The sequence below is a fragment of the Thalassophryne amazonica genome, chromosome 16, assembly GCF_902500255.1.
Source record: "Thalassophryne amazonica chromosome 16, fThaAma1.1, whole genome shotgun sequence".
Classification (NCBI taxonomy): domain Eukaryota; kingdom Metazoa; phylum Chordata; class Actinopteri; order Batrachoidiformes; family Batrachoididae; genus Thalassophryne; species Thalassophryne amazonica.
The window spans coordinates 23261761-23275064 of NC_047118.1; the positions used below are offsets into that span (position 1 = coordinate 23261761).

Sequence of the window (13304 nt, forward strand, 5' to 3'; positions counted from 1 at the left end):
TTCGTAAATAGAAGACGTTCTGATCCACCAGGACTCTTCCTAGAGCTGGCCACCTGTCTGAACTGACTGATCTGGGGAGAAGGGCCTTAGTCTGGGAAGGCACCAAGAAACCAATGGTCGCTCTCTCAGAGCTCCAGCATTCCTCTGTGGAGAGAGGAGAACCTTCCAGAAGACAACCATCTCTGCAGCAATCCACCAATCAGGTTTGTATGGTAGAGTGGGCCACTCCTTAGTAAAAGGCACATCACAGCTTGCCTGGAGTTTGCCTAAAGGTACCAGAAGGACTCTCAGACCAGGAGAAACAAAATTCTCTAAAATTCTCTGGTCTGATGAACTCTTTGGTGTGAATGCCAGGCATCATGTTTGGAGGACACCAGGCATCATCCCTACAGTGAAGCATGGTGGTGGCAGCATCATGCTGTGAGGAAGTTTTTCAGCAGCAGGAACTGGGAGACTAGTCAGGATTGAGAAAAAGATGAATGCAGCTATGTACAGAGACATCCTGGATGAAACCTGCTCCAGAGCACTCTTGACCTCAAACTGGGGCAACAGTTGTTCTTTCAGCAGATCAATGACCCTAAGCACACAACCAAGATATCAAAGGAGTGGCTTTAGGACAACTCTGTGAATGTCCTTGAGTGGTCTAGCAAGAGCCCAGACCTGAATTTATTTGAACGCCTCCTGATCCCCCCCCCACCCGATGGAGCTTGAGAGGTGCTGCAAATAGGGCAGCACAGTCTCGTTTGAACCCCTGTGTGATATTGTGGGATTTGACCACTTCTGGGCGCATTCTGCACAAACAGCATAACTTCTAACAGAAAAATGGTTTATTGTTTTGTTTTCGGCTGCAATCACCGGAGCAGTTGTGAAAATTGTAGGGTTTTTTCAGTTCCCAGTGGAGAAGGGAAGACGAGGCAAATGGGAGAGGTTGTGTCGCTAAGTTTTAGTTAGATTTATACACCTTGACAGAGTAGCTGTGATCTCTCATCAACACCTGCACAACCGCTTCGACATGTTTGAGCTCTGGGTCAGAACCAAACCACAACACATGTCCACTTTCCATCGCATCTTCACCTTTTCTTTGCATTTTCGCTTTGCTTGCCATGTAATTTGCCCAACATGAGTACTACACTCGCCCTATTATGGAATACAAAACTGTCAAAGACTGGTTGGTTGATTGGTTTATTTATTTGTAAAAAACCAAAGTTCATGTAACGTGTGTGTTGGTTTTTACAAATAAATGTGTACTTGTGAATGTAATTTTTTTTCATTTGTAAAAAAAAAAGGCATTTATAAAACTGAAAATTCTGTTAGTGAAGTGTGATTCAGTGACCATCGATCACACGTTGGTCGCTATTCACACTCCCATCCAGTAGATGGTAGTGTTCTATGCATTTTGATGGTGGGGGAGTGATTGAGAGGAGACTCATTTCCCATAATGCCTTTTGGCGCATGTGTCTGTTAACACTGGGAGGTCCAAGCTTTTCTTTTCTACCTGTAAAGTCCACAAAGAGTCAAATGACCCCAAGATCCCCTGTGGAGAGCTACTTCTGTTATGTAAACAAGGAAGTCTCAGAACACCTCAGGGGAGAGGCTGACTTGGCTAGCCATATTCTTGTGTTTGCATGAGATGCGCAGTTGGAATGACAGACTCATTCAAGGTGGAGAAGGGATTAAATCAAGGATCAGCTCTGAGTCCTTGCTTGTTTGCAGTGGTGATTGACAGGTTGACGGATGAGATCAGACAGGAGTCCCCATGGACTATGATGTTTGCAGATGACACTGTGATCTGTAGTGACAGTAGAGAGCAAGTTGAGTCTAGTCTGGAGAAGTGGAGATATGCTTTGGAGAGAAGGGGAATGAAAGTCAGTAGAGGCAAGACTGAGTACATGTGTGTGAATGAGAGGGAGCCCAGTGGAATAGTGCAGTTACATGGAGTAGAAGTGGTGAAAGTAGATGAGTTTAAATATTTGGGGTCAACTGTTCAAAGTAATGGAGAGTGTGGTAGAGAGGTGAAGAAGAGAGTGCAGGCAGGGTGGAGTGGGTGGAGAAAGGTGGCAAGAGTGATTTGTGACCGAAGAATATCAGCAAGAGTGAAGGGGAAAGTTTACAAAACAGTAGTGAGACCAGCTATGTTGTATGGTTTAGAGACGGTGGCACTAATAAAAAGACAGGAGGCAGAGCTGGAGGTGGCAGAGCTGAAGATGTTGAGATTCTCTTTGGGAGTGACAAGAATGGACAAGATTAGGAATGAATATATCAGAGGGACAGCTCAGGTGGGACGGTTTGGAGACAAAGTCAGAGAGGCGAGATTGAGATGGTTTGGACATGTGCAGAGGAGGGACCCAGGGTATATAGGGAGAAGGATGCTGAGGATGGATCCACCAGGCAGGAGGAGAAGAGAGAGGACAAAGAGGAGGTTTATGGATGTGCTGAGGGAGGACATGCAGGTGGTTGGTGTGACAGAGGAAGATACAGAGGACAGGGTGAGATGGAAACGATTGATCTGCTGTGGCGACCCCTAACGGGAACAGCCGAAAGACAAAGAAGAAGAAGAAGTGCCTGCTTAGCTGAAAGGGCTGCTGATTTGTGCTTAGGTGGATAAATAACTTTACCCTGGGGGAGAGATGAAATTTTGTTTTCTGAATTGTATTGAAATGCGACAGGTATACTTGTGGCAAATGCAGAAAAGACCTTCCATGGCAGTGTGGGGACTGTTAGTCATTGTAAGTGACTGTAACCTGTACCTATTGTATATATTTTGGTTTTCTGGTGTGTTTTTTTGGTACATTTTTGTACATTTCAATAAAATCCAGAAAACAAAGTTTTCTTTTGGTGTGTTTTTTGGTACATTTCAATAAAATCCAGAAAACAAAGTTTTCTTTTGGTGTGTTTTTTGGTACATTTTGGTACATTTCAATAAAATCCAGAAAACAAAGTTTTCTTTTGGTGTGTTTTTTAGTACATTTCAATACAATTCAGAAAACAAAAGTTTTCTTTTGGTGTGTTTTTTTTTTGGTACATTTCAATACAATTCAGAAAACAAAATTTCATCTCTCCCCCCTGGGTAAAGTTATTTATCCACCTAAGCACAAATCAGCAGCCCTTTCAGACATTAAATATGCAAACAAGAATGTGGCTAGTCAACTCAGCCCCTCCCTTGAGGTGTTCTGAGACTTCCTTGTTTACATAACACAAGTAGCGCTCCACAGGGGATCTTGGTCATTTGACCATCCTATGGGCCTTTAGAGGTAGATCGGTCATTTGACCAGTCCTTGGTCTTCCAAGTGTTAATGCTCAAATCTTCAGAATTAGTGCCTTACTTTAAAAAATGTGCAATATTTTCACTTTGTAAAAATGACAGAGTTGCTGTTAATGTCCATTAACTGTCCAGAATTAATTTTATTTATAAATGAAACCATGAATGAAAAGTGCTTTACTTTTCATATCTCCTGCCACACGTCTGTGTCGTTACATGTGGAAGGTAAATGAGACTTTCTTTTGTGCGTGCGTGCGTGCATGTGTGTGCAGCAGCAGATTACAGCATGCCTGCCTCCTTCTGCTGGGGAAGGGTTGAGGTCACAGCGGTCTGACTGTTGCAAAACATGCAACAGACAGGAACTAACATGCATGATTTTATGGTTTGCAAATGTTTTGGACCGTTAAGCTTTACTCACTATGCCAGCAAAAAAATGTTGGCAGACTGGAAGTTAGCAGAACTAAATTTAGCAGAAGCTAATTGGTCCACTGATGGTTTTCAAAGTTAGCTGAAAAGCTAATCTGTTAACAAAAAAGTCAGTTTTGCTAATTAGCGGATTAGCAGAAATGTGTCCACCACTGTTCAGTAGCCAAGCTAGTAGGAACATCTTTTCAATCTGGAATTCAACTATAAGGAAACATCTCAAGCTGGATTCAGGACTTTCTGGTTGATAGATTTCAGTATGTAAGAGTGTCTAAGAAGATGAAAACCAGCAACTACTGGAGTGCCACAAGGTTCTGTCCTCGGCCCACTTTTAATTGAAATTTCTATAAATGAATGACCATAAGTTATGGAGTCAAAATTATATGCATGTGTAGATGATAAGAATTATATGGTTGCAATGCTACGCACGCTGTGATCGGCTGATTTCAGGTCTGATATTTTCACATATCAGACCAGTTACCATGGCAATTGGTCCAGAAAGCATATCACATTCGTTACAACCAGAAACCTAAAAACACAATTAGAAAACCAAGTCGGGCATGAACATACTCCATAAATATCTAAATGGCATCGGAAAAAAACACACAGATTGAAAGCTTACCAACTAACGACTGGACCATCTGTTAGCAAGTTCTTCATGGAGGTGAAGCAGACAGGTCTGACTACGAGCCATCAGCAGCTTTCATATTCGGGCCATACTGTAAGTTTGTGTGTTTATATATATAGTAGTTATATAATAAACAAATTATTAACTTTGCTTGCTCAGTTAATAATCGTTTAGTGTCACTTTAATAAAGAAATAGAGGCGTACAAGAAAGAGACAAAGATGAGGTGAGCAGGTGCAAGAGAGTGCAGTAAGGTAAACACTAAGCAGACAGAAATAAACTGGAAGGTGAGTCCCAAACATAATGCAAATAAATCCACACGTGGAAGGAACAACAAAATTAAAGGCTGGGGCTCAAACTAGAATGGAACTAACATGTGGCAAAATTATAACAAATAGATATTACAAGCAATGACTACACTGGTTAAAAACGCAAAATAAAACCAATGACTAAAGTAATCAAAAATTTAAAATCAAAGACAGAGGATCGAAGACTGGGGACATAGACACAGACAAGAGACAAAACCAAGATGAGGACCCTGACACAGGGCAGATCCTGACAAAAGCAATCAAAGGGAATAATGTGATTATTAACCATCAGATAACAAAGTAAAACCTCTTAAATCATTCTAAAGTCAGTTTTAAGCAGAAACAAGTGTTGTGAAAGTGTAGTGACACGGACCCACAACAGGGGGCGCAAATGAACAGCCAATAGATGAGCCAAAAGGTAACAATTTAATGTTGTGAAATGTGCACAACGAACATACAGACAATCTCAGAATATAATTACAGTCAATCCACAAAGGTGACGTGTGGGCAGGCTCGAGGATAGAAGACGTCTGTCCTGAGAAGAGCCGGAACCACACGATTTCCGCCGCCACAGAACCTGGTGAATACTGGAGCCGCCAAGTCCCGAATTCCCAGGTGATCACCGTCCCCGACTGTCGGATCTGGTACTGCTGGCGAGAACAAAGACAGTCATGTGTGGGTGTGTTCACCCAGTAACAACAGCGGTGGGAATGCCACCTCCACCTCTCACTCAATAACTGCAGAGTACTGTAGATTCCTCAGGGGAAAAGAGTGCCTTCAACGCTCTCTCAGCTTTCACCGACGGAGGTACCAGTACTCCTGCAAACACTCACAATATACAAATATTGCAATCACAAATGGCTGAGGATATTACCTCCAATGAAGTATGATATCTCGGCAACGAGGTGGAGATGACGTCTGGTCTTTATGGAGTGAGAGGACGTTGAGTAGATGGGTGACAGCTGTCAAGAGGTAATGAGTGACAGCTGTCACCCCCGGCTGCGTCCATGGCGGCAGCGCCCTCTCGTGCCTGAAGCCCGCACTTCAGGCAGGGCGCCCTCTGATGGTGGGCCAGCAGCACCTCCTCTTCTGGCGGCCCACACACAACAGGACCCCCCCCTCAACGGGCGCCTCCCGGGGCCCGACCCGGCTTGTTGGGGTGTCGACGGTAGAAGTCGGCCAGGAGGGCCGGATCCAGGATGAAGCTCCTCTTCACCCAGGAGCGTTCTTTGGGTCCATACCCCTCCCAGTCCACCAAGTACTGGAACCCCCGGCCCATCCGACGGACGTCCAGGAGCCAGCGCACCGTCCAAGCCGGCGCACCGTCCAAGCCGGCTCCCCGTCGATGATCCGAGCAGGAGGCGGCGCCGGTCCGGGAGCACAGAGGGGTGAGGTGTGGTGAGGTTTGATGCGTGACACGTGGAAAACCGGATGGATCCGCAGTGAAGCCGGGAGTTGGAGCTTCACTGCGGCAGGACTGAGGACTTTGAGGATCTTGAAGGGGCCAATGTACCTGTCCTGAAGTTTCAGGGAGTCCACCTGGAGGGGGATGTCCTTCGTGGAAAGCCACACCTCCTGCCCGGGCTGGTAAGCAGGGGCCAGGGATCGCCGGCGGTCTGCATGGGTCTTCGCCCTCGTCCGGGCCTTCAACAAGGCAGAACGGGCGGAGCGCCACACCCGATGGCACTTCCGCAGGTGGGCCTGGACCGAGGGCACACCAACCTCTCCCTCCACCACGGGAAACAACGGGGGCTGATACCCCAAACACACCTCAAATGGGGAGAGGCCGGTGGCAGAAGACACCTGGCTGTTATGCGCATACTCGATCCAGGCCAGATGGTTACTCCAGGCCGTCGGGTGCGCAGATGTGACGCAGCGGAGGGTCTGTTCCAGTTCCTGGTTGGCTCGCTCTGCCTGTCCGTTCGTCTGTGGATGGTACCCGGACGAGAGGCTCACGGTGGCCCCCAGTTCCCTGCAGAAGCTCCTCCAGACGTGTGAGGAGAACTGGGGACCACGATCAGAGATGATGTCGGAGGGTATCCCATGCAGACGGACGACGTGGTGGACCAGGAGGTCTGCTGTCTCCTGGGCTGTTGGGAGCTTCGGGAGGGCCATGAAGTGGGCCGCCTTGGAGAATCGGTCCACTATCGTGAAGATGGTGATGTTGCCCTGGGACGGCGGGAGGCCTGTGACGAAATCCAGGCCGATGTGGGACCAGGGGCGATGAGGCACCGGCAGCGGCTGGAGGAGTCCTTGGGCCTTCTTATGTACTGCCTTGCCCCTGGCACAGGTGGTGCAGGCCTGGATATATTCCCGGACGTCGGCCTCCATAGACGCCCACCAGAAGCGCTGCTGGACAACTGCCACGGTCCTTCGCACCCCTGGATGACAGGAGAGCTTGGAACCGTGACAGAAGTCCAAGACTGCAGCTCTGGCCTCTGGTGGGACGTACAGACGGTTCTTTGGACCGGTTCCAGGGTCCGGGCTCCGTGCCAGGGCCTCTCGGACGGTCTTCTCCACGTCCCAGGTGAGGGTGGCCACGATAGTGGACTCCGGAATGATGGGCACCGGTGGATCCGACAGCACCGTTTTGACTTCGTCTTTGTGTACCTGGCACAAGGCATCCGATCTCTGGTTCTTGGTCCCGGGGCGATAGGTGATCCGGAAGTCAAAACGTCCGAAGAACAGTGACCAGCGGGCTTGCCTGGGGTTCAGCCGCTTGGCGGTCCTGATATACTCCAGGTTTCGATGGTCAGTGAAAACGGTGAATGGCACAGACGCTCCCTCCAACAGGTGTCTCCACTCCTCAAGAGCCTCTTTCACCGCAAGGAGTTCTCGATTGCCGACGTCATAGTTCCGTTCAGCCGGGGTCAACCTGCGTGAAAAGTAGGCACACGGGTGAAGAACCTTATCGGTCTCTCCGCTCTGGGATAGCACGGCTCCTATCCCTGAGTCAGAGGCGTCCACTTCAACCACGAACTGGCGGCTAGGGTCGGGCTGCACCAAAACTGGCGCAGTAGAGAACCGTCGTTTCAACTCCTTGAACGCGGCTTCGCACCGATCCGACCAGGTGAAGGGGACTTTTGGAGAGGTCAGGGCTGTCAGGGGGCTAACTACCTGACTGTAGCCCTTAATGAACCTCCTATAGAAATGAGCAAAGCCGAGGAACTGTTGCAGCTTCCTACGGCTTGTTGGTTGGGGCCAATCTCTCACCGCCGCAACCTTGGCCGGATCAGGGGCGACGGAGTTAGAGGAGATGATAAACCCCAGGAAGGACAAAGACGTGCTGTGAAACTCGCACTTCTCGCCCTTCACAAACAGTCGGTTCTCTAATAACCGCTGCAGGACCTGACGTACATGCTGGACATGGGTCTCAGGATCCGGAGAAAAGATGAGAATATCGTCAAGATATACGAAGACGAATCGGTGCAGGAAGTCCCGCAAGACGTTGTTAACCAAGGCTTGGAACGTCGCGGGGGCGTTGGTGAGGCCGAACGGCATGACCAGGTACTCAAAGTGACCTAACGGGGTGTTAAATGCCGTCTTCCATTCGTCTCCCTTCCGGATCCGAACCAGGTTATACGCATTTCTAAGATCCAGCTTAGTAAAGATTTTGGCTCCATGCAGGGGGGTGAACACAGAATCCAACAATGGCAACGGGTATCGGTTGCGAACCGTAATCTCATTCAGCCCCCTGTAATCAATGCATGGACGGAGTCCGCCATCTTTCTTGCCCACAAAAAAGAAACCTGCCCCCATCGGGGAGGTGGAGTTCCGGATCAGCCCGGCAGCTAATGAGTCCCAGATGTAGGTCTCCATTGATTCGCGCTCAGGTCGTGAGAGGTTGTACAGCCTGCTGGACGGGAACTCAGCGCCTGGAACCAAATCAAAGGCACAATCGTACGGACGGTGCGGGGGAAAGGTGAGTGCCAGATCCTTGCTGAAGACGTCAGCAAGATCGTGGTACTCAACCGGCACTGCCGTCAGATTGGGAGGGACTTTGACCTCCTCCTTAGCCTGTAAACCAGGAGGAACCGAGGATCCTAAACACACCCGATGACAGGTCTCGCTCCAATGAACCAGCACCCCAGACGGCCAATCAATCCGGGGATTGTGCTTCAACATCCATGGGAAGCCCAAAATCACGCGGGAGGTAGAAGGAGTTACAAAAAACTCAATCTCCTCCCGATGGTTTCCAGACACCACCAGAGTCACTGGTTGTGTCTTGTGTGTGATTAAAGGGAGGAGGGTGCCATCTAGTGCCTGCACCTGCACTGGCGAAGGAAGCGCCACCAGAGGGAGCCCTACCTCCCTTGCCCATCTGCTGTCTAGCAGACTCCCTTCTGACCCCGTGTCCACCAGTGCTGGGGCTTGAAGGGTTAAATCCCCGCTCAGGATTGTAACTGGGAGTCGTGTGGCAATCTGTGTGTGTCTCACGTGAATGTTTTGACCCCCCCTTAGCCCAGTCTCTGAGGGCGGTTGTTGTTTTGGCCGTTTGGGGCAGTTTTTCTGTGTGTGCTCCTTTGAGCTGCAGAGAAAACACTCTCGGCCCCTTTTTGAACCCGGAAGGGAGAGGGGCGGCGCGTATCCGGTCACGTCCTTCGCCTCGCTCCCGACGGCGTTCCTCCAACCGATTGTCTAACCGTATAACGAGATCGATAAGCCCATCTAAATCCCGCGGTTCCTCCTTAGCTACCAGCTGCTCCTTCAGGACCAACGACAGTCTGTTTATGAAGGCGGCGCGGAGCGCAACGTTATTCCAGCCGGACCTCGCAGCCGCGATGCGGAAGTTGACTGCATAAGCGGCTGCGCTCTCGCGTCCCTGTCTCATTGACAGCAGCACAGTTGAAGCGGTCTCTCCTCTGTTAGGGTGATCAAACACTGTTCTGAACTCCCCCACAAACCCAGTGTATGCTGATAACAACCGTGAGTTCTGTTCCCAGAGCGCCGTAGCCCAGGCGCGTGCCTTACCCCGAAGCAGAGCAATCACATAAGCTATTTTACTAGCATCTGACGCGTACATGACGGGACATTGTGTGAAGATGAGCGAACACTGCATGAGAAAGTCCGCGCACGTCTCCACACAACGTCCGTACGGCTCAGGAGGGCTTATGTATGCTTCAGGGGATGGTGGGAGGGGTTGTTGAACCACCACTGGAACGTTCATATCCTGCACAGGGTCGGCAGGAGGAGGAGCTGCAGCAGCGCCCTGAGCGCTCGCCGCCATCTGTGCAGAGAGAGCCTCCACCCTGCGGTTCAGGAGGATGTTTTGCTCGGTCATTTCATCCAACCGAGCCGTAAAGGCGGTGAGAATGTGCTGCAGCTCACCAATCACGCCTCCTGCAGACGCCTGCGCTCCCTGCTCTCCCATTGGTCGTTCAACAGCCGGGTGACGCCCCTCGGAGTCCATGACGCTGGCCGAGATATCCTGTTGTGAAAGTGTAGTGACACGGACCCACAACAGGGGGCGCAAATGAACGGCCAATAGATGAGCCAAAAGGTAACAATTTAATGTTGTGAAATGTGCACAACGAACATACAGACAATCTCAGAATATAATTACAGTCAATCCACAAAGGTGACGTGTGGGCAGGCTCGAGGATAGAAGACGTCTGTCCTGAGAAGAGCCGGAACCACACGATTTCCGCCGCCACAGAACCTGGTGAATACTGGAGCCGCCAAGTCCCGAATTCCCAGGTGATCACCGTCCCCGACTATCGGATCTGGTACTGCTGGCGAGAACAAAGACAGTCAAGTGTGGGTGTGTGTACACCCAGTAACAACAGCGGTGGGAATGCCACCTCCACCTCTCACTCAATAACTGCAGAGTACTGTAGATTCCTCAGGGGAAAAGAGTACCTTCAACGCTCTCTCAGCTTTCACTGACGGAGGTACCAGTACTCCTGCAAACACTCACAATATACAAATATTGCAATCACAAATGGCTGAGGATATTACCTCCAATGAAGTATGATATCTCGGCAACGAGGTGGAGATGACGTCTGGTCTTTATGGAGTGAGAGGACGTTGAGTAGATGGGTGACAGCTGTCAAGAGGTAATGAGTGACAGCTGTCACCCCCGGCTGCGTCCATGGTGGCAGCGCCCTCTCGTGCCTGAAGCCCGCACTTCAGGCAGGGCACCCTCTGATGGTGGGCCAGCAGCACCTCCTCTTCTGGTGGCCCACACACACAACAAGGCAGTTTTAAGCAGAAACAAGGTGATAATCTGTGAATATTTTGCTGCTGATGCTCCGAAATGACACATGCGCAGTGAAGGCAGGGAGATTGATTTTTAGGGGGGACTGTTCAGTCTGCGACACCTGAAAATGTTTCACTCGGTATTTCTCTGCAGGTGTCGTCAGTCCGAGCAATTGCAGAAACTACACAATGGCGAACTGACAGAGTGAAATGAATGTTGCACCATCAGATCATGAAACTCCTGACCATTCATACGAAAGTGATGGCTGAATTCATTCAGATCAGTGGACCTGTGAGCAGACTCTTGGAAAAAGTCAGGAATACGTTATTTTCAGAAGCTTCGGGACTCTCTACCAGCTTGCTGATGTGCACGAGCATCACACACGCTGCTTGGTTCATTCAAGGCATAGTAGAGAAGCTTGAATCTTCGACTGGACTGGGTTGCTTGACGTGAGGACGTTTTGCTTCAAATCGCAGAAGCTTCCTCAGCTAAAATTTTTGCTCTGGTAGTCTGACTTCTGTCTTGACTCTATTAGAGAAGAATAAATAGAAGCCAACAAAAGCTGGAGCTAACCAGACCCCTCCTACCGAGAGGCTGACTGCTATAGGCTAGTGACTAAACAATAGCTCTAATTAGCACCTGTTGTGCTCTAGTTAGCACACCTAATGACAGGGCAGCTGTCCCTCCTAATGATGGGACGGAAGCCTCTCCTGATGGCTCCCTTGACGACTCTCCTGATGACGTGAATGACTCATTACCAAGAACAAAAGACTGAAACTGCTTTGACCTGAGCACCCCATTGTAAACAGGGGACAAAGTGTGTCTCAGACCCCCTCCCCGGTTAAGGCTGGGTTTCAACTGTTTCACATAGAATGCTTCCTTGACACCTCTCTCAAACCATTTCTTCTCTGTGGCTAAGATTTTAACTTCCTTGTCCTCAAATGTGTGGTTAGTGTCATTCAAGGCACTCCGTACACAGAAGAGAGGACAAACATCACCCCAACTCTTAATTTTTTGAGAGTCTGTCAGATTTTGGATCCAGATGTGTTATCACATTAAAAACGAGTCATCATGACACGACATCGCACTTGTGTAAACTTTACAATTAAATCACAGCTCTGTTCTTAACATTAGCAGCACACCAGCATGCTGGAACCAGGGCCGGCCCAGCCTATGGGCAGTATAGGCAATTGCTAAGGATGCAGTCCATCCAGGGGGTGCCACAAATGAGGGGGAAAAGTCTACTTTCACTATTCTTATACTAAAAATAAATGATACTATTTATCTTTTAATATAAAATAAATATAAGCTCATATTGATTTAACTGCACAGCAAAGATGAGCCCTTCTGGGTTATTATGTCATTGCGGCATTGCAATAATGTCAAAACGGCCCAAACTGTCTGATGCCCAAGGGGGAAAAAGAAAAGAAGAGGAGGAAAAATGGGACCAAGACAGAGATACTGTAAAAATAATATGATTAATTATTTTTTCCCTTGCATTGCATAGCTATCAGTGTTAACCTGCCTTCATCCATGGTTTGCTGATTCTTAAGGCATTCTGGGTGAGGTTCGCCTAAACTGTGTGTGTGTGTGTGTGTGTGTGAGTGTGAGTGTGTGTGTGTGTGTGTGTGTGTGTGTGTGTGTGTGTGTGTGTGTGTGTGTGTGTGTGTGTGTGTGTGCGCGCGTGTGCGGGGGAGGGGGGCATTGGGACATTTGCTCAGAGTGACGAAAACACTTGTAAAAACGAGTGCTTTGTTTTCGTCAGTCTCCGCAGCTGTTTGTTTTGACTGGTGTAGGGTTACAGGCTGTTCACAGAAGTGCACAAATTAATACGAGCGAAGCGCCACACAGCTGTGTGACACTCACTTTATGGTAGATGAAGGCACAAAACAATCCAGAAATGGCACAAAAATCACAATCTGGAAATGGCATAAAAAAATCTACCCAGTGGGGAAAAAGCCACAAACTGGACAACATTGTTGTAAAAAGCCGTAAAAAGCCACAAACAGTTGTTAGACGACGCCACAAACCAGAAATGACATGGTGAGATGCTGAAGAGCTTCTCTCGTTCATGTCCACGCCATATACACTCAACAAAAATATAAACGCAACACTTTTGGTTTTGCTCCCATTTTGTATGAGATGAACTCAAAGATCTAAAACTTTTTCCACATACACAATATCACCATTTCCCTCAAATATTGTTCACAAACCAGTCTAAATCTGTGACAGTGAGCACTTCTCCTTTGCTGAGATAATCCATCCCACCTCACAGGTGTGCCATATCAAGATGCTGATTAGACACCATGATTAGTGCACAGGTGTGCCTTAGACTGCCCACAATAAAAGGCCACTCTGAAAGGTGCAGTTTTATCACACAGCACAATGCCACAGATGTCGCAAGATTTGAGGGAGCGTGCAATTGGCATGCTGACAGCAGGAATGTCAACCAGAGTTGTTGCTCGTGTATTGAATGTTCATTTCTCTAC

General features: G+C 48.7%; 1 long non-coding RNA gene across 1 annotated transcript in view; it reads right to left on the reverse strand.

Moving 5' to 3' along the window:
• Positions 1-13304, reverse strand: part of LOC117528339 — a 639388-nt gene that overhangs the window by 325627 nt on the left and 300457 nt on the right. The gene's annotated exons all lie outside the window — the stretch shown is intronic.